Consider the following 26,603-nt stretch of genomic DNA (forward strand, 5'->3'; position numbering starts at 1 on the left):
GGGAAAACTCCTCCTCCAGAAACCTTCTACTTTTTCGGAAAATACACATTCTTGTTTTTCCAGCTCTCCTCATCTTATATACTTTGTAATTCCAACATGCAGTGAGATCAGTGTTTACACTGGCATAAAGGATTCCTGCAATTATGGCACGAATGAGGAATAAAATATCAAAACTGCCCCACAGATACACAAACTGATCTACAGGAAGGCCTACCATGCTGCTTAACATTCATGAATAACAGTGCACAGGTACCCGGATACATCTTCATCCTGGCTCGTAATAGTTTTCACTTAATGATTTTATTTAGTTAAAATTCTTCTATAATGTAGAAAGAGGCACTGGAAGACACTTTGAAGTTGAATGGACATCACAACGGTCTGCCTCTCTGTTTCCATCTTGCATCCACATCCTGTGGTTTCACCTCCACATCCAAGTTGGAAAGAGACAGGACTGAAGCGGAAGATAAACCAGCAGCCCCTCAGCAGAGTGACTCTGATGGGGAGAGAAAGTTGTGGGTGGGATGGAGAGCAGCTCAAAGGACACATAGCCGACCACCGGTGGCTCTGCGTTGCCTGCTGCACCCCTTGACGCTGTGCCACTGCCAGACTTTCACTTTAGCAGCGATCCATGGGCCTTTTCATCAGCCCTAACTCCCAGCAACCATCTGTCTTCACGATTTTAGAGCTACTTGCTGGCTCCACAGCTAGTAAAGGAAGCAGCGAGCTGGCTGGAGCGATAGGCAAGTCCCTAATGCCCTCCCATGGGGTGGGACGTGCCCTCTCATCCACTTGCAGAGCTCTCTGGACCAGGAGTAGGAGAAGGGACAAGGTCCTACGCCACGTCCAGCCATGGCAGCTGAGCTCAGCTGGGAGGAGCCTGCAGCCAGCTCCCAGGTTTGACCCCTCCACATCCAGCAATGGGGTTTTCTCAGATGAATGCTCCCACCCTGGAGCTCACTCCCCTTGGCAGCCACTCAGACCTTGAGTCTAATGACCTTCAGGGCACTATACAAGCCTCATTCATTTTGCTTAACATTCAGTTAACTGATTCCGGGTTTCTCCTGTAATTTACTCTGAGATCAAACAGGAATGAGAAATATTCTTAAATTTTTCTGCAGAAGACAGCATGGCAGCAAAATCAATACTGTTACTCCATGCAATCTAAAACAAAAACCAATACTGAAATGTATACAGGAAAACAACCTTAAAATTGATAAACCCAAAAACACTGTCAGGGGTCTGCAAAGAGTTGACTGCCTCTGCTTTTCTCCTTGACAAAGAAAACACTTCAGACACAGAGTGGAGATACAGCAAAGGGCCAAATGAAAATGCCTTTTTTTTTTTTTTTTTTTGTAAAAACACCTGTTATGCTAAGGATGCAAGAAAAGTTCTTCAATTTCTTTTCTCTCTGAGCAATTGCTAGAGCTGCTGCAGAGATATTTTGCAATTGTGAATACAAAAGGAGGTGGTTTATCTGGCAGTCAAGCTGTGGTTCCCATGATGAAAGAGTCTGAGGACTCTGGCACTGGCATGCACATACCAGCTACTCCCTCGTGTGATCCTCTGTGCTGCAGCTCACCCATTCTCTCTTTTTTTCCATATGAGGACTTCGTCCTAAAGTTTCTGAATGCCTTGCCTGTGCCTTCAGATCCTCTCCCATCACAATGAAGGGACTGCATCAGGGAAAGACAGCCTAGCTAAAGGCTCATGTCCTAGTTCCTAGGAGAAAGTCGGGGAGGGGAAAGATTTAAGGGATTTAAGGGATTTTTAAGTGTTCCCTGTAATTTGGCAGTTATTAATCATGTTCCAGCTCTCTAAGTGCCTCCAGCTCCTTCATAACTCAGTATGTACCTGCAGAACTCCAAGGGTTTCTATGGAGCTGCATAAGATGAAAAGAAAAAATACCGAATGCTTCCCAAAGTACTTCAAAATTAATTGGGTAGATTATGCTGTTGAGATTTGTTGAGCTTTTCCAATAATCCTGACAATTTACATGGACCAAAACAGGGCAGAGCTGGCTTTCAGAGTCAGCAGGGTTGGAGCATGTTGCATTTCCTCAAAGATAAGAGAGAGAATCATTTCACACTCTGCCTGGATTTGCAGTAATACTGGAGGTATGTGAGTCATGATGATAAATGTTGCAATGCACAGCAGACTCCTAATTCAAAGTCTTCTCTTTATGAAGTTTTCCTATCTCTAAGAGAATATGATGTAGCTCTTGGGTAGATCCCAGATGGTGGAAACCCACTTCAGCACAAACCCCACCAAGACCTTTGTGGCTGAGACGAGTCCTCTTTTCCCGGGCAGACAGCGCAAACACAGCTCAAACATGCTCATCCTCCCTGGGTTGGACCTGGTGAGTGAGACCTGGAAGAAGGAGGACACGAGTACTACACTTTTTGTGCTGCAGCCACAGAAAAGGACAATCTGTTGCATGGCTAACTCCTATTCACTGGGCCGTTAATGGTGCATCCATTGGGCTTTCAGCTCTGCAGCTTTTCAGTTTGATCCCTGGTAAGGCAAGATAGCATTCAGCACACATACAGCCTCACCATTTTGGGGGAACCAGGCAAAACCCTGCACCTTCAAAATCTAGATCTGCATCCATATTTTGTAGCTCTTGCCGAGCCCTGCTTTTCATTAATAGTTTTGGAAAACACCATTACAAGAAGAGGGGAAAATCAGAAGTTTCCTATTCCACACGACGAAGGTCCCACTTGGGAAATCACCTACCCCACTGTCCCGGCAAACAATATGCCAAGCATAAACATTTCACCCAGCTGAAAGCAAAAACAGATCCGTCTGCTAAACCTGCAGTTCCAGAGAAACATAAAAAGGCTTAAATGAAATAGAGAGGCCAGCAATGAACTTCAGCAGCATGACTAGGCACACTGCTGGGGAGCATAGGGGAGCAGAGGTGGAAATGATTTAGCAAGAGTACGTGGTGGGAATTCGAGTGACTCCCAGGAGCAGCAGCTTCCGTGATTTCCAACCATCGAAAAATGCCCTTGGTCCCCGCACCACGGTGTGGGTGTACGTACCGGAGGTGTCTCACATTCCAAGTGGCAGAGGCGACCGTGGGGCACCTGGGCACCCCTGGGACTTCTCCCTGCCCCTTCGATTCCCAGGCACGGCGGCAGGACCTGCACATGCTCTGAAGGGCTGCCTGCGTCCCGGCTGCTTCAGGCGGGTCAGCACGGCCGGGGGGAGGCAGGTGCCCCCGCGCGGGGCGGCTCAGGGGTACGCTCTTGTAGGGGTACGCTGGCAAGGGGATCAGGGCCTGTGTGTTGCTGTGAAGACAACTTTGATCTTCTTCCATCTTCTGTAAGAAGTGAGGTGGTGGGAAGGACAGAGAGGGAAGAGGAGATCACAGAGCGTGTAAGCACCCAGAGGTATTGCCCACCACCTGGGAATCCCCCAAACATGGGAGAGGGCTTCCTTTGCCAGAAAGCTCAGCCAGCTGTTTTCCCAAAGGGCTCTTTGGGGCTACAAGTATCTACGCATAACAAGGAGCATCTTTTAGCCTGCTCTGCTTTTTATTAAGGACTTAGTAAGCACTTTCTTAATTCATTTAATGACATCTTTCTTTCATTTCCCAAACCCAGTCATGCACTGAAATCAGACGGACCTCAGTAAACACCAAAAAAAAGGGAGTATCACTCTTTTCACGGAAAAGCTTGGCATTATTTCCCAGTAACAACTGCAGAATCCTTATGGAAGAAGCCAATTAAGCAATAAAGCACAATAAAGTACAGCCTATTACGCTAACATAATAATTCACACCTACAGTATTGCTACTAGAATCACACCTGCAGTGTTACATAAAGCCAAAAGCCAGGAACTATTAAAACAAGCTAGCCATTTTATTATTACAATATAATTTGTGCCTGGGGATATACTGCAGAATTTATAAAATATTGATATGTATTTTTATTTGAGTGTGAACAAAAATCTGAATTTTAAAAGGGGAATGATCGAGTGGTTTAAGAGTAAAATCAGACGGAGCGAGATTCATTTAAAACTATACAAGGCAAAATGCTGACAAGTAGCCAGCGGGGTGAGGGTCTGCAGCAGAAGAGGAAAGGAGTGGATGAGATGACACCATGGCATCTCGCATCTGCTCTGTGGCCTGCTCTCATGGGGCAGGTACTCAGCCGACCTTAGCTGGCAGACCTCATTGAAGCCAACAGAGCTATTATGTACGTAGAGCTAGCTGCTGGGCTAGAAGTAATTTGATGGAAAAAAATTAAGTGCTTAGTCAGGGTATCTAGCATGCATTCCCTTTAAAACATCACCCAGTGATAACTATCATAATTATACTTCCTTGCTCAGATCAGTTACAGAGGAATTAGGCTGCCATCATCCATTCTTGCTCTGTGGAGAGTTTCAGCTGAGTTGAAGGCATGGGACATGCCACTGCTCAGCTGTGTCAGCAGCAGGTCGCCCCATCCTAAAGCACTCCCAAACAAGGAAGAACTAAAACCAACAGATCCAGAGACAGTAAAGACTCCCTCTCTTATGACCCTCCCCAGATCTGCTGTTTTCTTATGCTTATGGCATGAATGGGGCTGGATGTTGCCATTTCAGTTGGTTGCGAATAGAACCAGTTGCAGGATGTAAAGGAGGGAGCTGAGTGGTGCTCTGGTACTTGGGATATACATTTTCCTTTCAAAATTTTGGCAAGCCAGAGAGCAGATGTAGCCTGCTCCTGCTCTAACACCTGGTGGGTACTGGAGGGCATGGGGGAGTTGCATGCCAGTGTTCATTGTTAGTGCACCTGTAACACAGTGCCTGAAGCCATCCCTGGTATTACAGGCAAAATAAAGGCATTGCCCGTTCCCATGCAATGTCTAAGAAACTGTACTCGTTACTGTCAGCTCCTTTTGCAGGCTGGGACCCCGACTAACAAGCCCCACAGCTTCTGCGTCTCCTCATCGACCTGGTGGCCCGAGGCCGGCCACCTCAGCTCAGCTATCGCATCCTCCTCATGCCTGACCTCCCCTGCGTCCTCTTCCCTGTCTATCTAAAGAGCTGCCCCAGAAATAACCTTCCCCTCCCGCTGCTCTGACCTTGTCCCCGGGTGTCCCTGGGAGGCGACGGGCACACGAGATCTGCTGTGTAAAGGCTGCAGCCACCTTTGCTGGTAATACTTTAACTCTGAGCAGCCAGGCGGGCAGGCGAGAGGTCAGGACAGTCCCTACATCACCTCTGCTGACTGAGTCCATTCCTCCAGAGTGGCTCACCAAGGTCCCTCGTACAGCCAGCCTCCCGTCACTGTTATAAACCCAGCCAACGTCCATCCCGCCCTTGTCCTAGCCTGCATCCCGGATCCCCCCTAAGTACCTTCAGGCCAATGGCCAGCGATGGGGCTGGCCCGCCAGCAGGCACGGAGGACTGCAGGGGCACTCGACCTCAAGCCATGCCCCTGCACCCTGGGTGGCTCCTCTGAGATCTCCAGATCGTGCCAGTCTCCAGGAGTCCACATGCTAAAAGGTCTGGGGGCCCACCCTCTCCGTGAGGAGCTGAACACAGAACCTGGTGGAAACACCATAAATTACAGCCCACAGAGTTGCTCAGGATTACCGCTAATTAGTTAAACAAACCTTACCCGCTGTGATTTCTATGGAGACTCAGTGGTCCCAGCCTCCACCACTTCAGCAAAGGTGCTGAGAAGTTATCAGCAGCACTTGGCTCGAAACTGGGTTGTCTTGCAACATTTTTCTGAAGTACTGTTTGCTTTGGCCTGTGGATTTCTGCGTGCAAAACAAAAAACAAACCAAAACACAACACAACAAACAAGAAGATAATTTCTAGGAACAAACTAATGGCTTTAGGGATCAAGTTGGGGGAAGGGGGTGAGAAAAAAAAGCAGTGGGAGCTGAGGGACTTAAGAAATGCCTGGAGCATGCCCAGAGAGAGCTTGTGCTAAAATGAAACAGGGTGAAAATGGGTCAGATCTTTTCTTTTTAAATTTGTATTCTACCTGTTTAAGGGACTCCTTGAAAAGTTGTAACAGCCAAAACTGTGCTTCACAGCTCTGAACACTGAAGGGAAGTAAAAGTAATCTCATCTTTCTCTGCTTTTTTTGTGAAATGACATCCCTTTGCAAAGGCACAGTGCTGTGCTTTATTCAGTACCCAAGCTGTACTGTTAAACTACCACACATACATACAATTAATTCTAAAACCTAGAAATATAGGGGAAGGGTGGGGGGGGCACTCTATTTTTTTTAAAGAAGCCATTTCTAAAGATGTGGCAAGGGGAAAAAAAAAAAAAAAGGCAGAAAGACACATTTTATATTAGGACCAGATGTGGAAAGGGGGAAAAAATTAGGTTTGTGCCAACCAGCATCGAGAGGAATATTTTATGTTTCAGCTTCGGAGTTGAATCTGCAGCACGCCACGCCACATGCTGATATCCGTCAGTCTGATGACTACGGCGTATTAGCAGCATAACGCTCCTGCCAGCAGAGAGAAGGGAGTTGGTAAACTAAAAGCAACCTCTTCTCTCCATCTATTACAGTATAACCTTTTGGACAGTTAGTGAAAACCGGTTCAAACTCTGCTGTCGTCCAAACTTCAGACCCGTTGAAAAGCTTGCCTTGGCCCCAGGCCAAAGTCCAGTGTTTCATTACCAGTCTCATGTCTTTCTGTCCATCGCCTTCCATTATCCACTTATTTTCTTAACTTTTTAGAAAAAAAAAATAATAAAGCATCCTTATAGTACAACAACTATCTTAACAAATTCTGGTACATGTCGTGGACCTCGTTAATTGATTCCACATCCAAAACACAAGACTTTGGGCTATTTTTGTTGTTCAAAGCTGTACATTGGCCAACATCCTCTGCATATAATTAACCCCCTATTTCCATGGAATCTCTGCATTAACTTATTACAGACTTGGCTGGTAATGAACTCCCAGGAGAAGTCCACATACAAACACTGGCCATTGGCTTCGCTGCCCACGTGGATTAAACAAAAATTAATCTCATCTATTTGGTTATTCATTTGGTGTCTTTAAATTGGAGGCGTTTTTCTGCTTCGTTTGATGCACACAAAGAAAGAGGGATCTGGCTACTGAACTTTATCCAGAAACATCCATGTGTGGAGCAGATTAATGGGAACTTTTCATACCCATAATAGCTTTACAGCAGCGAAGTAGAACACGCAGTTCTCCCTGGGTGACTATAATGCTCTGGGAGACAGGGAAAACAAATGTGGCTAGAAGATACTAATGTTTTGCTCATCAAGCACTGTGTAGTTTAGACATCATTAAAATGACATGTTTAGAACTGAACCTGGGAGGAAACTCGGCTACCAGGGGTGTTTTTTTTAATGCTTTTTTTTTTTTTTTTAGTGGAGCACTGAAGCTTTTGGACACTGAAATAAAAAGAAGGATGTGACAGATAGAGATGTCCCAAAGCAGCTGCTGGTATCAAGTGACCATATGCAAAATGGTAAACGGGAACTGACAGGCAGGCTAGTAAGGAAAAGCAGTAGCAGCAGGGCTTATCGATTCCCCCTCTACCTGCTTCCCGCTGGAAATGGGGGTTTCTAAATAAAGAGAGCAGAACAGCTATTTTTATACCACTTATAACTTAACTGGTAGTGAGAACCTGACTGGAATCCAAGACAGCAAGGTCCTTCTCTGGGCTTTGCACTGACCACGGATCAGTCACCTTACTGCTGCGTGCCTCAGTTTCCCCATGGGTTAAGCCAGGGTAAGAATAACAGCATCCCCTGGAAAATGCTCTGAGAGCTACTAGGGGAGAAGACTGTAAGTGGATAACTCTAAATGAACTCGCTTCTCCCCTGCCTCCTCCCCACCTCATCAAACTCCTCCTCAAAAAGAGGGTGGCTCTTGGGTTTGGGGGTAACAGTTTTCAACAGCACCCTTCTTCATACCATATGGACATCGCTCTGGTCCATCAGGCTCGCACGGAGGTGTCCTGAAGAGGTGTCATGGGGCCTCATGGTCTCTTCTCCCTGCCACGGACACAGAAGCTACTTCTTGGCACGAATTGACTTCGTCAGGTTAAAAACATCAAGGTCAATCCAGCTAAGGAGATTCCTCAACTAGGCCCTTCCAAATTCATGGTCTAACTTTAGTGGACAGTACTAGTCCAATTTCTCGCATGAGGTCCCAGCGTAGCAGATTTGCCCTTCCCGTGAACACCCCTCCCTGCCTCTCACATGATTTTGGTCCCATTTAGAAAAAACTCATTACTTGGAAAGGTATTTATGCAAATTTTCTGTCGGGGCTGGTGGCCCATGTGCTGTGAAAGCCCACAGTCCTGCCTAAGTTACCTTCTTGTACAATACTCCTGTTGTTGTAGGACCTTCTGGAAGAGGAGCAAACCTGGCCACATGCTTCAGGGCCCTCGGGATTTCCCCTGGCCCAGCCAAGTGCTCCTTTTCCTGCAAGCCAGGGATGGAGCTCCTCAGAGATGGGGACCTTGAATCCACCCAGGGGGTGGCCTGAGCAGCCTGGAGGACCATCCGCAGTGCAGCCCATCCCTCACACGTCCCTGGCTGCCAGCCAGGATCAGCGCAGGACAAAACCTCTGCCTTTTGCTGCAACACCGCCATTTCCAGCCTGAGCTTTTCAGGCTCACGTGGTACTCGCTCAGGTGATTAAAGGTTGGGGCAGCAATTCCCTGCCTACCGGCACCCAAGCCAGCTGGATTAAACCTCACTGGCGTCTGCCTACGTGCGACAAAGCCTTGGGCGGCCTTGCAGACATCGCCTTTGACAAGCACGGGCAGACGGGCTCAGAGGAAGGCGAGCGTGGTGGCCCAGCTCCTTCTTGGAGGCATTTCTCCCCTCCTGCCCTCCACCTCTCTGGCCAGCATCTCCCCCGTGCAGCGGGACTGGGGCAGCAGACGGCTCTTCCCCCCCCCCATCCCCAGCAGCTGCTGTCCCCCTGCCACCTCAACATCCCACTGGCGTGGTGAGTTACATCAGTGGGAAAGCAGCTGGGGTTCACCGGTGCACGGCAAGAAGCAAAAATGGTCAACGCGCCACCTCAGCAAATGGCACGGCCCCCACAACACAGGGAGCACGCATGGGTGAAGCCCTTAGGGAAGAGGGGGCTACCTGCCCCGCACCCCCAGCCTTGCTAGAGGGGAGCGGCAGGAGCCCTGTACCCCTATAATACCTATTATTTCAGATGTATCTGAACAGAAAGCGTTAAAAACTGCTGAAGGGCCTAGGAAAAAGGGGTTTAGAGAGAGTGCTCACAGCCGTGGCCTTAAGTGCTCTTCACCTGAAACCACCAGCCGAGCCCTGGCTCACACTGCCGTGAGTCTCATGGCAATGCCTCCAGGGTGGTATGTCCTGGGGTGCCACTGTCACTCGTCTCCTGCAGATTGAAAGATGAGCGACAGGACCATGACCAGGCATCTCATGCCTTCTGCGAGGTTTTCGGGCTGGGCAGAGAACGGGCAGGCTTTGTTCATCCCACGGAGGCCTCTGTCAGCTTCTGACGGCCTGCCACAACCCACTGGCCAGCTCCTGCCAAACAAGCAGAAGAGCAGAAAGCAAAGGGTGTCCAGAAAATGGAAATCAGGCTTGAGGGCGCAACACAAAAGCCAGTGGGGACATGGCTGAGACCCACCCACTTCTTGAAAGCAGCTTTGCAAGTTCCTTTGCCACCAATATTTAACCAGTTGACCAGTTCATCTAGTCGGCAAGCATCTCCACTCCAGTCCTCCGTGCAGTTGCTGCAGGGACATCAGCGCTGCTCAGGTGCACCCCGGCCAGCTGGAAACGCACTGGGTCAGGTACGGAGGCCATGCAAATGGGCAGCAAGGCACAGGGATGGACTAACCGTTCTCCAACAGAGCTGCCCCACTCGCCTTTTTCCAGATGCAGGGCGTCTCTGGCCAGGTAACAGAAAGCGGAGCACAGCTACGACCAGCCTAGGGCACAGCAAGAAGAGGAAGCAAAGCAGAAGTGGCAATTATGTTTACTGCATCTAAGCCAACATTTGAAGGACACTGCTGTCGTTGACTGTAAATAGTGCAAGATGGTTTCTGCAGGCAAACAAATCAGTCGGACGTGTCCAGGCCCGTGTTCATTACCAGCTTGGAGATGAAGTTGGTGGGATTCTTATGGTGCTGAATTACTTGGCTCATTACAAGCACACATTCTCACATATGAGTTTCTGCACCCAAGTGCAAAAAACAGTGTGTAAGAATTGTGACTTCAAGAGCAGGATTGTGTCTAATCTAGCAGTCTTACTTTCTTTCACAGTTCCCATGAAAACAACGGTGCAATTGCCCTTTATTCAATATTTACTAATGCTTCTAAAATACTGGGAAGAATTTCGCTAATCATCCGTTTCCTTATGCTTCGCAAAGGAGCTGAAATAAACCCTTAAAAATTACAAGATGTGCAACAACTAGCAGAGGTCTGTAGGCAGCACCAGTTAAATAATCAGTCAGCAGATTACGGCACAAAAACCTTTTCAAAGGGAACTTGATACCAGACCATTGCCAAGGATGCGATGAATGAAAATTGCCAAGTTGTCTCTGAGGAAGAATTTCGCTGCCACTGAAGTCAATGAGACCCTAGGGGAGAGATTTAAGGAATTCACTTCTCATTCAGCCTGAAGTCTTCTCAAAGCAGCTTGGATATCTACACCGATATCCAAAGCCTCCAGATCAAGCACCCAGAATTCAGACCACCCACAGCTCTCACACACATGTTCAGGCCCCCCCAGCAGAGTCAAGGGGAGCTCGGTGGATCCTGAGTTTCCCATTTCTCTGCTTCTCATATTTCCTGACCTCGTGGAAACTACCCTCAGCACAGGAGGGAGCTGTAGGCTGGAAAGGAAGACGAGAGGAGAAAGCAACTGCTCTTCAGCTCACCCGACCGCCCTATGAGCCCATGCAGCTTTACAAGGAAGAAGATGAACCTTGGGGAACCTGTGGCACAGGTGATTGCCTGGTGACAGTGGTGACAATCTGCCACAGAGGGGTCAGAGGTCCCCCACGCGGGTGAATCTTGCCCCTGGCAGGTCCCTCAGAAGAGAAATCACACGTTGGAGGGAGGTCGAGCTGCGGGTTGCTCCATGGTGGGGTGCAGTACATCTTCCTTGCCTCCATCTTCCTGGCAATCCAGTAAAGAGTGAGCCAATGGAAACAGTGACCTGGCAGCAGACTGGAAACCCTGGAATTTCAAATGCTTCCCTGCAGTTTAAAACTTGATGGCAACCATCACACTCCAAATCAGGCATCCCATGACCCTCATCCATTTTTATCTTTACTCTCCCTACGGTGCTCTGGATGAAAGATACCAATCCATCTGTAATCACACACAAAATAATGCTACAAAAAGTCATGATAAGCTTCTAGGACCCAGTAATTTCTATAAATCACATTCACTGTTTAAATTCAGGGAAGAAAAAAAGAAAACTGAAAGAAAATCTACAGTAAAAGCAGATGATGCTGTATCAGGCAAGACTAGAACTTCCCGATTTATCAGAGCAGTGTCAGCTGGGGTTTTAAAACCCAACCTCTGCATGTCAAAAATATAAAATTTACAGCACAGCCAGGTTTCCAAAGGCTTATCCACGCAGTTGCAAGCCTTATGTAGACATGAGGAAGTTCCATCAGCTCAACAAATAACATGATTTTAAAGTGAGTTATTCAGGCCAGCTCTGTGAACATGTATTTCATTTTCAGTTTATTTTGGTTTAGCTTAAAATTGACTTCAAGATCGATTGTTCTGGTTTCAAACAAAGCTGTCCACCCAGGGCTTTGTAACAATTTTAAACTTTGCTTTCAGTCATGGAAACCAACTTTCCCACAGAGCATAGGACAGGACAAATTTTAATTCACACCTTTGTTTATTTGAGAATTCCTGTCTGGAGCTATTCTTATTTTAGAATAAAAACACTCATGCAGGGACTCAAGTGACAAGAGAGTTTGAGCCCATGTAATTATTCCCAAACATTTTGTGTGTACGCCAGCTTTGTATCACAACACCCGCTCTATATGCCAGTTCTGCTGTAATGACATAACTTGCTGTAATAGATTATTTGGGGATTAAAAACAAAACAAACAGGTATTATAAGGAAAAACTATTGCCACATGAGGGCATGCTTCATCTCTTTCAAAAGCTTGCCTTTTCGTCTCAGATATTTAAGGCAAGTTACATTTCAAGACCCAGTTTTAGCAAAAGGAAAACTCAGGTTTTAATTATGATTTGCTAGGTTTCTTACATACCAGTTAAGTGCAAAATTATCAACAAACTTTGAAAAGAAATACTCTTTGCTCCCATCCGCGGATGTACTATTTCCCTGTCCTGACAGCAGCATACGCTTTGGTCTTAGGGCAGAGGAGATGAGCTATCTGGAATCTCAATGCATAATACTCGGGTTTTGTACCATTTGGTACAAAATAACCACAGGACACAAAAATCAAACACAAAGCTACAAAAGAGAGAAATTTCACCTTTTGTTCAATGGGAACAGTTTCCTGGTCAACCGGCCGCACCAAGGTAAAGGGTGGCATCTCTTACTGTGCTCTTGCAAAAGAAGGGCAGGGTAGCGGGGTTCCCTGGGCTTCCCCACCTCTAGTGCACTGCTGGATCCATCTCTTCCCAGGAATGACAACCCCTGTGTCCACGCAGCCCCCGTGTCCTCAGATCACGAGATCGCTGCCAAACCTGCAGTATACGTTTGTGGCGATTCCTCAAATCACATGGTAACCCCAATGAAGTCCACGTGTCCCCCACAGAGTCCATCTTTTAGGCAAAACTATCACCGTCAGGTTTTCAGAGCCTACAAGGTCATTTGTGGTAAGAGCCCAGAAATGAATTAGGTCTGCAGATGGTACTGATGGGCAGCAAGAGGTTAATCTCTCCACCCAGAGAGCTGCACCAGAGCGGGAAGGATCCTCAAGGCCACAAACTTTCCCTGGTCCTCAGAGGAGGATTTTGGACCCATGGTAGAGTGATTAACTAGGAAACAACTGCATCCAAGCCTTTGAGTCACTAGAAGTAATTTTTCTTCTAGTGAGTCAGAGTATCTGCACATCCTTGCTGCCTGAAACCCGAGTACTTAAACACACAATATCACACTTGAGTATCACGTCTGTATCATGGAAATTATTCTCTGGAATGTTAGGTTTCACCCAGCCCTAGCCAATATCCACGGATGCTCAACATGCTACAGGACCTGGCCTCGGGATGATTTGTTCAAAGCAAACGGGAGGGTGTTTTCCCAAGCTCCAGAGGAGCAGGGTCACATGCCATGTTTCAGATGCCTGCCGCTCGCCTGACCTGGGCTCAGCAGACCCTGCCAGAGGAGCACCAGCTCCCGGAGCCTTTGTCCTTGGCTGATCCAGGGAACCAGGAGGCTGCAGGGGCTCTAGCCCTGACAGCACCAGGCTGCACAATTTTGGCAGTCTGGGCTTGTGCTGACTAAGACCTCTGCACTGACGGTAAGAGCCAGCTCACGGGGGAATCTTTCTTCAGCTTCTCCCTTTATCCCAGAGATTTAAATCCACTACGTGTGTCTTTCACCACCGCACCCATGCTCCAAGATGATTTCATCTTGCCATGGAAAAGACAGACAAAACACAAATGCTCCAATGCTTGTGGAAACAGGTGCAGTAAAAGCCGTAGGCAGAGGGGTAAATAAGTTGAGAGACAGGCTTTTAATCCAATAGCCTGAACAATATTGAATTCCCATGTATTTTTGTTGTTGTAAACATGTTTCGATTATGAAATTAAAAGATGCCAGGCTTTATGTTCTCACTGTAAAATATCATAGGAAAATGCACTGTGGTATTGGATGGAAGCATCACCAGTAATCTGCGCTAACAGTGACTAAAATTTTGTTCTTTCTTCTGTGATTTTACCAAGAGTAGTTTTGAATTTATGCCTCAGCACATAAGTAACTGGATATTCACAAGCATCCACGGAGCCAGATACTTGTGCCCCTGGACAAGCAGACCCGAAGAAACAAGAACCCCGAATACCCACTTGCGGTTTAAGGAGGGATCAAGTTCCTCCCTAACTCCCTTGCCAGGCCATAAACTACTTTTTTTGCGCACGTCCTGGCTTCCCCGCCAGCTTTTGCACCGCAGCCTGAACCCATCCATCCCCTTCAGGCCACCATGGCCCCGCCGAGCCCTGCAGCTCCCAGCAGGGCGGCAGCCGGCCGCCGCTGCCCGCTCGCTCCTGCCTGCTGCCCCTTCTCCGAGGGCTTTGCCCATCCACCCTGCCACTGGGACCTGGAAGGGCCGCGCTGCAGTTTGCTGACGGGGCAGAAATGGCAGCTGGATCCCTCTGCGCCCGCCAGAAATAAAAGCAAGGGCAGGGAGATGACCAGGCGGTCATCCGCTGAGCGCTGGGGGAGAGGAGAGGTCCCTGCTCGCCTGCCCGGCCCCCAGCACACGCAGCGGCAGTGTTATCTGCACCTCGGAGCGTCCCAGGCTCGCCTGGCGCCGGGAGATAAAGGAATCATGTTGTATCTTTAAAGAGGGACGGGGGTGCGGGAGAGGCGGCCCGTGGCCCCATCGTGGACCTGGCAGGAAAATGTCGGCGAGCACGCGGGAGCAAGCGGCCGCGGGACGATGGGACAGCCGAGTCACACGCGGCGAAGGCCGGCCTGGCACGGGCACTGCCGCCCGGCCGGGGCGGCGGGACGGCCCTCCCGCGGCTCCTCGGCCAAATGACCGACTACGTGCAGGGACGAGCTCCAGCGCCCGAGGAACAACCTTCCCGCCGAGCAGAGGGAGAGGGAGGTGCAGAGAGCGGGGTGGGAGAGACTGTCAGCCCGAAGAGCGCTCGGGGAGGGGAATTCAATAAGACAGAGCTGGGCGAAGTAAAATAAAAAAGAACAAGGCAAAAATAAAGAGAGCGAAGTAAAAATAAATATGTAAAAAAAATGGAATAGGATGAAGTGAAATAAAATAAATACGTTTTAAATGTAAAATAACACGTGCTGGGGAGGGGGAAGGAGAACTAGCCGCTTTCTCACTGGCTCTCCTGCCTCAGCGGCGCGGTCCTGTCCCCGGTCACGGAGGGACGAGGGTGGGTGTCACGGGGCTTTATCCCTGGAGGAAGACCACCCAACAGATGGCCCCCGCCGCTCGGACAGCGGGGGAGCTGGCCACCACCCCCGGCGGCCGAGGAGGCTGCCCCTCGCCCAGGCGGGCGGCCGAGGGGCCTCCCGGGTGCCATCCCGCCCTGACTCACGGCGGCCATTTCGCAGGTGGCTCTGGCTGGGAGTCAACAGGAACCCGGTGCCCCAGTCAAAGGCTGGGGCGGCTCGCAGGCCGCAGCAGACTTCCCGGCAGAGCCGGCGCCGCGGGCGCTCCCAGGAAAACGCAGGAACGGATTTTTGTGGCGGAGGAGGGAAAAGCGCTTCCTTGTTCGGTTCGTGCCCTCCCGGATTAGGCAGGAGGAGGACACCTGACATCCCCTGCCCGGCCAGGTGGCCTGTGCAGGTCTCTGCAGGAGACTGCTACCCAGCATGAAATCCCCAGGGAACACAATGGGGCGCAGGAGATGTCCTCTTTCCCGGGCCCGCGATGTCTGAGGCATCAGTTGTCTCACCGGCTTCCCCGAAAGGCCCTGGTAGGACACGCGCAGCAGGGGCAGGCTGCAAAATCTACAAGCCCTTGATTTCATCCGGGCTTAGGTGGCATTTCTGACCAGCCACTGCTTCAGCGGGTGGCACTCTAGCTTGTGGGCCAGCACGTGCGCTTGGAGATCTCTCTGCCAAAACTTGCTGTTATTTCACATCACTGCAAACGTTGCCTGTCTGGCTGGGAGGAAAGGAAACAACAACCTCCCAAAAGCTTAAAAGGCAAAACCTCAGCAGCAGTCAGGTACTGAGGTTCCTTTGGCACCACTGAAAATCCCACCCTAAGTCCTCAGGCCCAGCACAGGCAGGTTATACAAGCTCACCTGCCTGTACACAGGCACCACTGTCAATAGGACTTTTGCCCCATTTGCAACAATAAGTCTATTTATAAATCATCAGCCTCCTGTTCCAGCTCCACCACCAGTGCTTTGCAGCATCGAGGAGTGAGTGCTCGCTAAGCGAGCCCCCGGGGCTGCGAGGCTGCCCCTCGCCGCTCACCCCCGCTCCTGCCAGGAGCAAGCCCGACAAAAAGCCTGCCCATCCCAAAGAGGTTCCTTCTGCTGCTCCACCGACCATCCGCAGACTTGGTGGCATCAGCCACTCTCATGAAGCCGCCAGGCTTCGTGTGGCCGCAGCCGAGGTGCGAGCACGCATTTTGCTTGCCTGATGGCTGGTAACCTGCGGCAGAGAGGCGGTGAACAGCTGGGTTGAGAAAGCCACTGCTGCTTGCCAAGTGTACGTGGTCGTCATAAAAAAAAAATGCTAGGCTTTCCATGGAGTAAGAGCTAAGCACGAGCTCCCACTTCAGCCCAGAGACAACCATGCCTGCTTCTCTCTCTGTGGAGGAGAATTCCTCTTTGACCAGAGAAGAAAACAGGGAACAGACATAAGGAAAACAGCACATGGCAGCAATCATGGGAGAGTGGCAAACAGCCATCCTAATTGGTGGTCACAAAGCTGTCCAGCAGCTGCAGAGAGAGAGGAGCGGGGGGGGGAAATGAGCCAGAGGGAGATGGAGCGGAGGAGGAGGGGAGGAAGCTTTAAAGACGAGCAGATTGAGGGCAGCCTCTCAAACAAGTCAAAACTCACTGAGACATGGCCACGACTCTCTATTTAGCAGGAGGCATCCGTGAATGAATAAAAAGGAATAAAACCTGGACAACTAGGAAGTCGAAGTCAATCGGATTCATACATATTTAACAGGGACATTCATCTGAATAGAGGCCTGGCTGTAGTGCGTTGGAAACAAGTCACACTGCCTGGGAGGCTCACAGAGAAAGCCTCACTCCTGGCCAGCACGGGACAGTAAGGCGGGGGATTGCTCCCTGTGCTTGGGGAGAAAGCAGCCCCGATGTGAACGGAGGAGAAGATGAAGGAGCGGGTGTGATGCCAGGGAAAGGGCATCGCCCACGTGGGTGAGATGCCGGGGAAAGGGCATGCTCTCTGGACCCCGACCCAGGGAGGGCAGGAGAGACCACGCTCCATTTCGCAGCTGAAACTCCACTCCTGGCACACGCTGCAGGGGACAAGCAGGGCTGCTGCCTGTGGAGCTGGAGCAGCCGGACTGCAGCCCAGCAGACAGTGTGGTTGCCCAGGCTAGGATAGCCCCAGGAAAAAGCTTTAGCTCTCATTTTCTGGTCCAGAGCTCCTTCTCTCAGTGCAGCAGCATGGCTTCGACAAGAAGCCCCAGAAACCTGGAGGAATGTGTGCCAGGATCATGACTGACGTCAGGAGGATGAGGGATGGGGAGATCGCATCTCCTTTAGTCTCTACAGTGGCCTGGATCCAGGTATGGACCTGGGCTGTAAACCTATTGCCACACATCGCCGTGGGCCCTCTCAGACCTGGATTAGTGGGATTCAAGTCTAAAAGAACCATGCCCCATCAAACCACATTGCTTCTGCTCCACCTCTGCCTGGGCGCTGGCTGAGCCGATGCCCTCGTGCAGGGCTCTGCAATGGCATGTCCTGTATCAGAGTTGCTCCACAGGCAGCCCTCAGCAACTCTTGGCATTTGATGTGAACCCCACTAGTACAGAAATGGGAAACCCACTTGGGTACTACTGGCTTGGGAAGCAACATCATGGGACTCCCCCTGCCTATTGTCCTACACTGGCACGCCTATGAAACACAAAAACAATTCCTACCAAGACAAGTTTCCTCTCTGTCCGGCACAGCCTGTCGTAGGAGTTCTGCAACTCAGGCTATGTCCTCACTGACACCTGCTCAACCTCAGACTCCTCCAGGGGTTTGCACAAGCACAACTGGCTGAACTTTCCAACGAGGCAGAGGAACACAGGCACTCTCATCCCACAGGAATTGCTACGTCTCTGTTGACACAGAGGCTGCTAGATGGTGTTTCCAGAGCAGATTTCCCTCTCTCCTAGATGTGGAGGCTCTCCCTTGGGGCAGAAGCAATGGCTTCAGTCCACCCTGTCACCTGTGGCAAGCATCAGCCAGACAAGGAGAGACTTTTATCTGGCAGATGGGAAGCAGGCCGTAGCTGAAAAAAAAAAGGGGAGCACACCTACAGCACATGACAGTAGTACGTGATATGTTCCAGAGATACGTGAAAATGATGGTTATGAAAGAATCAGGAGGGGAAGGGAAAGGAAAAAAAAAGTCTTTTGGCCCGCGTCCAGGGGGAAAGGTTCATTTCTGTCATCAGACTTACTGGTTCAGCCTAGGGAGAAATGCAAACAGCATCAGGTCCTCCCTTCCCAGAGAGAGAAAGCAGGGTCAAAGGCAGCACTACCTTTCCTCTCCCTGTGCGTGCCACCTGCCTCAGCCTGACCTGAGGCGGGAGGTTGTCCTGAACTGCCATTGTGGCCGGGTTTAAGGAGAACAGCAGTAGTCTGGTGATCGCTGCATCATGTGGGGAATCAGAAGTACTTTTGCCTCAGGCACCACGGTAAGCTCAGTAGGAACCAGTTTTCATGCATCAGATATATTACATGGATGCCACACATCCCATTTGGCAACTCCCTCAAGTATTGAAAGCTTCTGGACAAAGGGACTCCAAACTCTCTGGATCTGGCACAGCACTCGCCGGGCTTGAATTTAGACTTACATTCTTGGCCGGCAGCCCTGAGTGCTGGGAAGGAAGCATCCTTATCCCCCCCTCTCCTCCCTCCTTCCCCCCCCTGCCCCCAGACAGAAGGCGTATTGGATCGCTCCTCTCCGCGGGTGAGGGAGTGCTCTTCTTCTGGAATAACATCCTCTGCATGAGGAGCTCTGCTGGTCCTGCTTTTCTTCATCCACCAGGAAAAAATCTCTGCTGGAATGCTGTTCTGCTGGAATCAAAACACATCACAAAATCCAGCTGATTTCACCAGGATTTCCCTTAAGAAGAAAATCAGGAAAACAAAGAGTTCCAGTGGTGTTGGAACATTTTTCAGCATGTTTGAAATGCAACATAGCTGGTTTTTTTTTTTTTTAATTTCAAAACTACTTTCATTTTAATTTTGTGTCTGTTTCTATTGCATTAGGTAAGCTACAAAACTCAAAATCAAAACTTCCAATTGATCCAAAACAAAACAAAAAAAAAGTTGGGAGTGAAAAAACAGAAGGTTTTAAAATTTGCCAAATCAAATTCTGAAAAGTAAAAATCCTCTCCGAAACCAAAACTAAATCTCAATTTTCACCCTTTGTACAAATGTTAAACATTATGTTAATACAATTCTCAACCTGTGAAATCTCCTGGTGTAGATAAGCCTTTAGTACTAGGTACGATGGGAAAAGCGCTGTATTGTGTAAAAAGCTGTTATAAAAGTGTTATAACTCCAGTAAGGGGTTCTACCAGTACAGCATCTAAAATTTTTAAAGTGTATATATTTTATCACCAATAAAATTATACAGCCATGGGACAAGCTATCTGTACATCAGGATTTACAGATTTAGGAATTATATAATCCTAAATGATACTTCTCAGCATCAATCCTCTAGACCACATGACTTTTCAAAACAGGGAAACAACTTCAGCATCTTATTAACTCTCTCCTCGTGTGCATGCATGCAGCTCCATTGGTCTTACAGGTGTAAATTAGGGCAGGATTTGGTCCATGACATCCATAGCTGAAAAGAACAATTGCAAATCCTGAAAGGAGAGGTGAAAAAAGAGATAAAAGAAACCTAAAACAATTAGTGAGATTAGAGACAAAAGAAAAATAATAATATTGACAAAAGCAATGCTGTATGTTAACTTGACCCTAAATAAAACCTTAGATACCAGCTAGTAGGTACTCTGTTGAAACCACTGAACTGAACACTAAAATAAAGCCACTTTGGAGGGGGCAGCAGCTTTAAACCTACAGAAAGCAGCTTTACATACCAACCGCAGGCAGCAAGTAAAGAACACTGTGTTTAAGCAGAAATTGCAGGAAGTGTGGGGGTGGCAATAGCCATTTGCCACGCTAGACTTTAGTGGAGGACACTGCAACCATTCCTGTGGCTGGTCCTGGGAAATCTCCATGCCATGGCAAGATACACCACCAACGCGCACCCTGCTTTCCAAGGCCTTGGCAGCTGGGCTTAGGATGAGCCTCCTGGAATCGCCAGGGACTGAAACGGAATTAGAAGAGCCAGAAATGAAAGGTGAGATCTTGGACCAAATACAATAGATCTTGGATGCCGTACAAAAGTTACAGAGATCAGATGTCACCCAGTGATTAGGGGAAGATGGGATAACATCAAAGAGAAGGTAGGCCAGCTATGTTAAGAGGAAGAAGACTCCTTCGATTATAGCCCAGACCTGTGACTCAGAAGACCTAGTTTATACCCTTGGCAAAGCTGAAAACTTCCTGTGACATCTTAAGCAAACCAGTTTGCTCCTCGATACAACAGGATAATATTTATACAGTCCAGAGCTTTAAATTAACTGAAGTTCATAGAGTGCTTGGAGCTCCCGAGGTGATAAGTGCTTTTACCTTAAAATACAGCAATGAAACCCTGCCGTCCATCCACTAGGCACTGTGGGAACGCTCCCAGTAGCGTACCACACACAGCCAGCTCCCACTGATATAAAACATGCTTTAGTGCTTGCTACTTGGTGCCATTGACAATAAGGTGCCAGCACACTGCTTCCTCCTTTGCTTCCTATCCGTTATAACTAGCTATATCCCACCACATTCTTCATGAATGGAAACTATTCATATCGTTATACTAGGTATAGCCAAGTAAGCAGGAAAAAACAGAAGATTTGCTAGCAGATGCTAGGGGAAGGGAGGAGGTGATAGCGATCAGCAGCTTTGGCAGCTATGTAAATGGTACCAGGCATGGCAATTTCATTAAACACCTCCCTGTCAAGAAAGCCAGAACCATTGGGATTCATATTTAGAGAAGGCTTTCCAACATGCTGTTGGCTCTTATCTTGACCCAGCATTGCATATGCTATTCGTCACAGAAATTGTATCAGCATCAGCAGCAACCAGAGTAGCAGAATTTTCTGCATGGAAGAAAAGAAAAAAAAAAAAATCAAAAAACCACCAGTGTTTACCATGAATAATGTCAGTTGTTCTTCAGTTTCCACCTTCCAGTTGGAGTTATTTGGCTGTGACCTGATGAAAGTACTTCCAGAATATCGGCTGGAAGGAGGACAGCATCCAGATGTATTTGACAGGAGTAAAAACCTATGTAAGCCCTACGTTTCTTGTGTAAAAGTCACCACCCCAAAATAGCTTGTGATCTAGTTATTTTTATTTAGAGAAGAGCCTGTGCCTTGAGTTTGGATCCAAGTCTAAATTCCACTAGAGTTTCAGGCTGTTGTTAAGGTAGGATGCTCCATTCTGGCCCAGTTCAGAAACAGGATGACCAGTAAGTTAGGAATCTTGTTTAGAGCCAGACTCAGACATTAGGGTGGCCCATTTTAACATGTTTGTGTCATGTTATGATAATAAACAGTAAATCAGCAGCTTTACAGGAAAGGGCAGGGGTTTTTCTTGATGAAGGGAGAATTTTAAAACTGTGTGCTCATTTCCATGTTTCAGAAAGGCTGCAGGTTGTTTCTGGGATGCTGGGAAGACTCCCGAGTCCTCAGAGGGGACCATTCAATAATGGAAAGCACGTTTCGCTACCTGAAAATCATAGTAGTGGGTACTATCAGCTCTCTGTGTTGAAGCACTACCAACACACAGACATGTTTACCACTAGGCCACACACAGTGTTACAGCTTGCTCCATTTTGCCTGTGCACGCATCAAGGATTCTTCAACAATTCTGTATTTTTGGATCTGGAAACCCTGTAGGAACTCCAGGATCTCTTAAAAACCACCTGCACATTTTCTTCCCGCTTCCTGCCATTTCTGAATGATCCCTTGAGCACAGGAGCCTTCTTCTTTGCCCCAACTGGATATTCTTAAAGATTTTTTTATAACTTGCTGGTTCAGCTTTAACCACAGTGGTACTAACATAGTAATTAATACCAATTTCTTGTAAATGCTCTGTTAGTAAATTTGGATAATAATGATCTCTTAGTTACCTGGGTTTCTACCACACTGTGTACCCATCCTAGAGCTCTTGCTTACACAGGAGGCCGACACAGCTCCAAATACTCCATTTTAGTTGCTCACGTAACAAACAAGTACTTCACACGTATTTTACACACGTGCTTGGCACAAAATATCCAAGCACATATTCACACAAAACAGGAGTAGCATAGTCTATTCCAGTAGATGTATCCAGTCCCACACACATGCCTTACCTATCTTCAGACCTGTAGGAGGCAATGCTGGAACTGTCTGGGGCTGTGGACATGTTCTGTGAGAAAGGCTGCAGCCGCCTTCTCTCCTCTCCATCCTTTCTAAAACCCAGGGTAAGGTTGTGCTAGTAAACAGCTCTCTCTTAAAGGTAAAGCAATGTCAACTGGGTTAACACTACCTTCGTCAGCACTTAAAACTATCTGAGAGGCTTCACCTGACAGATTAAGAAGACCTCGGACCACCTTTTCTAATAGCAGAGCAAGGAGTACAGGCGGCATCAGTAGAGGATTCGTAACAAGCATCTGGAATGGCTGTAAGATCTCCAGCCAGCTCAGCTGTTTGAAAATAAATGTCTGTCTGCAGCCTTATGGAACTGAGCTGGTACATCTTCAGACATCCCTTGCATAAATGTCTTGTACACTCAAAGAGATTTATGATAAACACTTGCTCTTTCCTTAACCTCCAAAACCTTTTCCACCTGCTGAATAACACAAGATTCTTTCCCCTCACCCAGCGTGTTCAACATCTATATAAAGCCTCTAGAGAAGATTCGGTGGCACCACGGACTGACTTGTCAGCAGTACATATATAACACCCATCTCTACATCATCTTCACCTCCCATGCAAATAACACCATTACCCAGCTCTTCAAGGGCTTGGCTGAGATCAGCAAATGAATGAAGAGCAGTTGGCCGAAGCTGAATCGTCGCAAGAGCCTGGGCTGATGATGGTATAGGAAAGTATTTTACATTTCCATAATGTCATCCATTCCCAATCACCGGCATTAAGACTAATTGAAGATTTAATGTTCACCTGAACTCATTCATCCTAGAAACCCCAATAACTGTTGCTGCAAAAGCCTCAATCCTTCAGCACTATTTCTGATCAGATTACTTGCTAGATTGAACTTGGCCCTTATGCTTAATTTCTACAACCTAGTGAATTTAGAAATGATACCCCATACAAGAATGCTTCAGTCCATTTATTCAGCAGTACAAGACCACCAAACAAGCTTGAGCTTTGTTCTTTGCTCTGCTGACCACTCAATCCCAGATTAAATTCAAGGCTTTGCCCTTATGTTCAAAGCCTTCATGACCTTAGCAAAAATTGGTTTAAGGACATCCACACTTGTAGTATTATACTGAAATCTGACAGTTACATTGCTCTGTAACAAAATAAATACCCAATTTGAAGGGTGTGTGCACCAGGGACAGAGATTGCCTACTGCCTAGGAACTCCTGATCACCTGCGGGAGACAACCATAAATTTCAAAAGTGCGGAACAAAAGAGAAACTCCAGTTTTCCAACTCAGCATTCCTGTCTCTATTCTAACCATACAAAAACCACAAGTACAAACAAGTAGTCCATGACAGGATGAAGTCTGAATTCCAAGGGTACACTTCAGTGGAGGTTCTCTGGTGCCTGATAAAAGGTGAGCTGAAGTGGCAGCACCTTGATGCTTCTAGCACAAACAGGCTCTCTTGTGTACCCATCTGCCTCTCTCTTTCAACCTTACAGGAATTTCACTTTCAGATCTGTATTCTTTTGCCAAATTAACTGAACAACAGGCTCATGCTTTGGGGGAGGTGGGGAGGTAGGGCACATGGAATCACATACACAAACAGACATACACACAGAGCACAAATTCAGAGGCATTGTTTTACTAGGAAACAGTTACTGGCAAAAGTACCCTATGTAAAAAATAGGAGAGCAAAAGAGAGAGAGGAATGTCAAAGATGCCTTGTGTTCATTTTCATGAGCTCATAAAGTAATTGGAGGCAGATACATAAAGGTATCCAGAAACATCTGAGGAGTCATTGGTTTCCAAGACACCAGTGACCGTCAGGGACTCAGAACCTGGAGAGAATCACAAAAACATTTTCAAATGACAAATGAGTCATTAATGATAATCAGATCTGAAATAAATTTATTTCCTCCTAAACCAAACACAAACACAAAAGCTGCTTTTCAATTATATGAGATGCAAAACAAGTCAAAAGTCTAGAAGATGCCACTGAACTACACCTGAATCTATGTTGATAACTCACTGCTACACAAGGAGGGGCCCTTGTTTTAAGGTTGCATTTCCACGTTACTTTTGAATATCCTGACCACTGGTCAGTTGCAATATATCTATGTTTAAATTGCTTGCCAAGGAAAGTAGAACAGAGGTACCTCAATAGGGGAACCAACCAGCTGTGTATCTAGACAATATTCAGAATAAATGCTCTGATGATACAGAATCCTCACGATGCATCCAGCATTGCATGAACCCCCCAGCTGGTTTTGCCTGGAAGGAAAAAAATGTGTGTATGAGCAGGGATACTGTTCAGAGACACTAAAACAGGTTTATAATAGTCCATCCTGTTTGCTTCAGCACCAAAATAAGACCTGAAGGATACATGTCAGGTATTTATTGCCGACAACAACTGGCAATAACTTTGTGCATTTCAAATGCCAGTCGGACAACTTTTCAAAGGGCTAAAAGGTGCGCGAAGGTTGAAAAGCTTGGAAGTCTTGCCAAGGGTGATAAAACTTTGCTGAATTTGTTAAACTTACGTTCACATGAAATTTTCACCACAACAACTGTTCAACTTGACATCTGCCTAAATTTGTACAGACCTTTGGGCTAATCTGACAAGAAGTAAGTGACTGAGCAAACCATCAGAAGAGAAACCTGGAATCACTGAAGAGGCCAACTTGAAGCCTACGCCATAGTGGGGTTGTATCTCTTCAGGCTCTTCCAGTGGTTGATTCTAGCAGCAACATTTGGGTTGGCACACCATGCCAGTGAGTCAGCATTTTTAAGTTACAACTGAGAAAACAAGCAAAAAAACAGGCAAAAACAAATCTATGCTGGTTTAATTATTTGGTAAGGCAGCTAGCATCATCATAAAAGTGCCTAAATTTTAGTGCAAACCAACCTCGTCCCCATTCTCTCCCAAAACTCTCTCTTCTTTTCTTAAACTGACAATTCAGAAAACAGCCAGGGTGCTGCTCCTTTCTGCCTAGTATCCTCTGCCCTGCTTGCACATGTGCTTATCCAGTAACAGGCATCAATAGTGAAATGGGATTATGTTCCACTGGTTTAGAGCATGAGCACAGCCCTGGGTGGGGCTGCTGGAGGATCAACTCTTAATAAGGTGTCCAATTTATAATCTAGCAGGGCGAGGAGCAACTGGCTTTCAGAATGAATAGCTCTTCTGTGTTACCATCTCCTGAGGCTTGTTGCCTGGCCAGCCCGCCTCATCCTTTTCTCTCTCTCTCTCACACAGATGTTACTCTTTTCACTAACTTTTTTGCTGTTTCCCAGACTGGAAATATAAAGAGGAAGGAAGACAAGAAGTATCCACCCGTATGTGGTCGGACACCACAAAATGCGGCAAAATGAACAATCTGCTAGCTTAATAGGAAATAAACCCCTGGCATTTACTTATTCCAAGAAGGTTTCATTTCAACCTAGGACCCTGCTCCCAGAGACGGCCTTTGTGCCAAGAGGTGCCTTTATAAGGAACGTTCTGCGCAACAGCCCCGATCTGTGGGACGCCAGGCGGTACGCACAGCCTGCAGCCGATGGGGCGAGGGGCAACGGCCAAACGCCGTGGAGGACGGGGGATAAGCAAAGGGACGCGATTCCCAGACTGACGCGCTCTCTGGCTTTGTCTTAAACCTCTTCTGTTAAGTGACGTCTGGTGACTCCGCCGAGGAGCGCGAAGTCAATAAACCGATCCCGTTGAACAGCCAGATCGGCTCCCTCGGACGTTATTTGCGACACACACGCATCCCCGAGACACCGCAACCGCCTCATCCGCCGCGTCGACGTTTTTCCCCCCGCCCCCGTGCGGAACAATACGGCCACAAGCATCGTCCTCACGGGTAGCCGGGCCGCATCCGACAGAGGACGGCCGGCCATGCTGGCCAAGAGCCGCCAAACCGGGAGGCCGGGGGGGGGGGGGGCTGCAGCAGCCGGGGGGGGCAGCGGGCCGTGCCAGCCCGCGGCGGGGCGGGGCGGGGCGGGGCGGGCGGCCCGGCCCCCTCCCGGCGCAGCGCACGGCGCAGCACCCCCTGGCGGCGCGCAGGAAGAAGGCGGCGGCGGCGGCGGCGGGGTCCGCCCGCCCGGCCGCGGTCCGGCCTCGCAGAAGCCTGGGCCGGATCCTGCCTGACGGGAACACCTGCCGCGGCAGCAGCAGGCCAGAACGGGCCTTGAAACGGAAGCAAGTTACGTCTGTCACGACCCTAAGCGGCGGTTTAAAGAAGCGTCGTGACGTAGCGGGCAGGTCGGAGGCGATCAGGCCCGCCGATGAAGGAG

At 48.3% G+C, this 26,603-nt stretch overlaps 1 long non-coding RNA gene across 7 annotated transcripts; it reads right to left on the reverse strand.

Annotated features, from left to right (window-relative positions):
* Positions 1–282: 282 nt before the first annotated feature.
* LOC115353176 lies at positions 283–26,226 on the reverse strand. 7 transcript variants are annotated; one of them, XR_005930826.1, is made up of 8 exons: positions 24,972–26,226; positions 24,470–24,584; positions 17,748–24,151; positions 6,346–6,460; positions 5,609–5,753; positions 5,344–5,535; positions 3,042–3,322; positions 283–2,367 (listed from the first exon to the last, which is right to left on the reverse strand). It is a non-coding gene; the product is annotated as an uncharacterized LOC115353176 (long non-coding RNA). The 7 variants fall into 7 exon arrangements; XR_003927474.2 differs by having other exon boundaries at positions 24,917–26,226; XR_005930825.1 differs by having other exon boundaries at positions 17,748–20,160; positions 22,297–24,151; positions 24,470–26,226.
* Between the last annotated feature and the right edge of the window lie 377 nt (positions 26,227–26,603).

The sequence above is a fragment of the Aquila chrysaetos genome, chromosome 18 (assembly GCF_900496995.4).
Source record: "Aquila chrysaetos chrysaetos chromosome 18, bAquChr1.4, whole genome shotgun sequence".
Lineage (NCBI taxonomy): Eukaryota > Metazoa > Chordata > Aves > Accipitriformes > Accipitridae > Aquila > Aquila chrysaetos.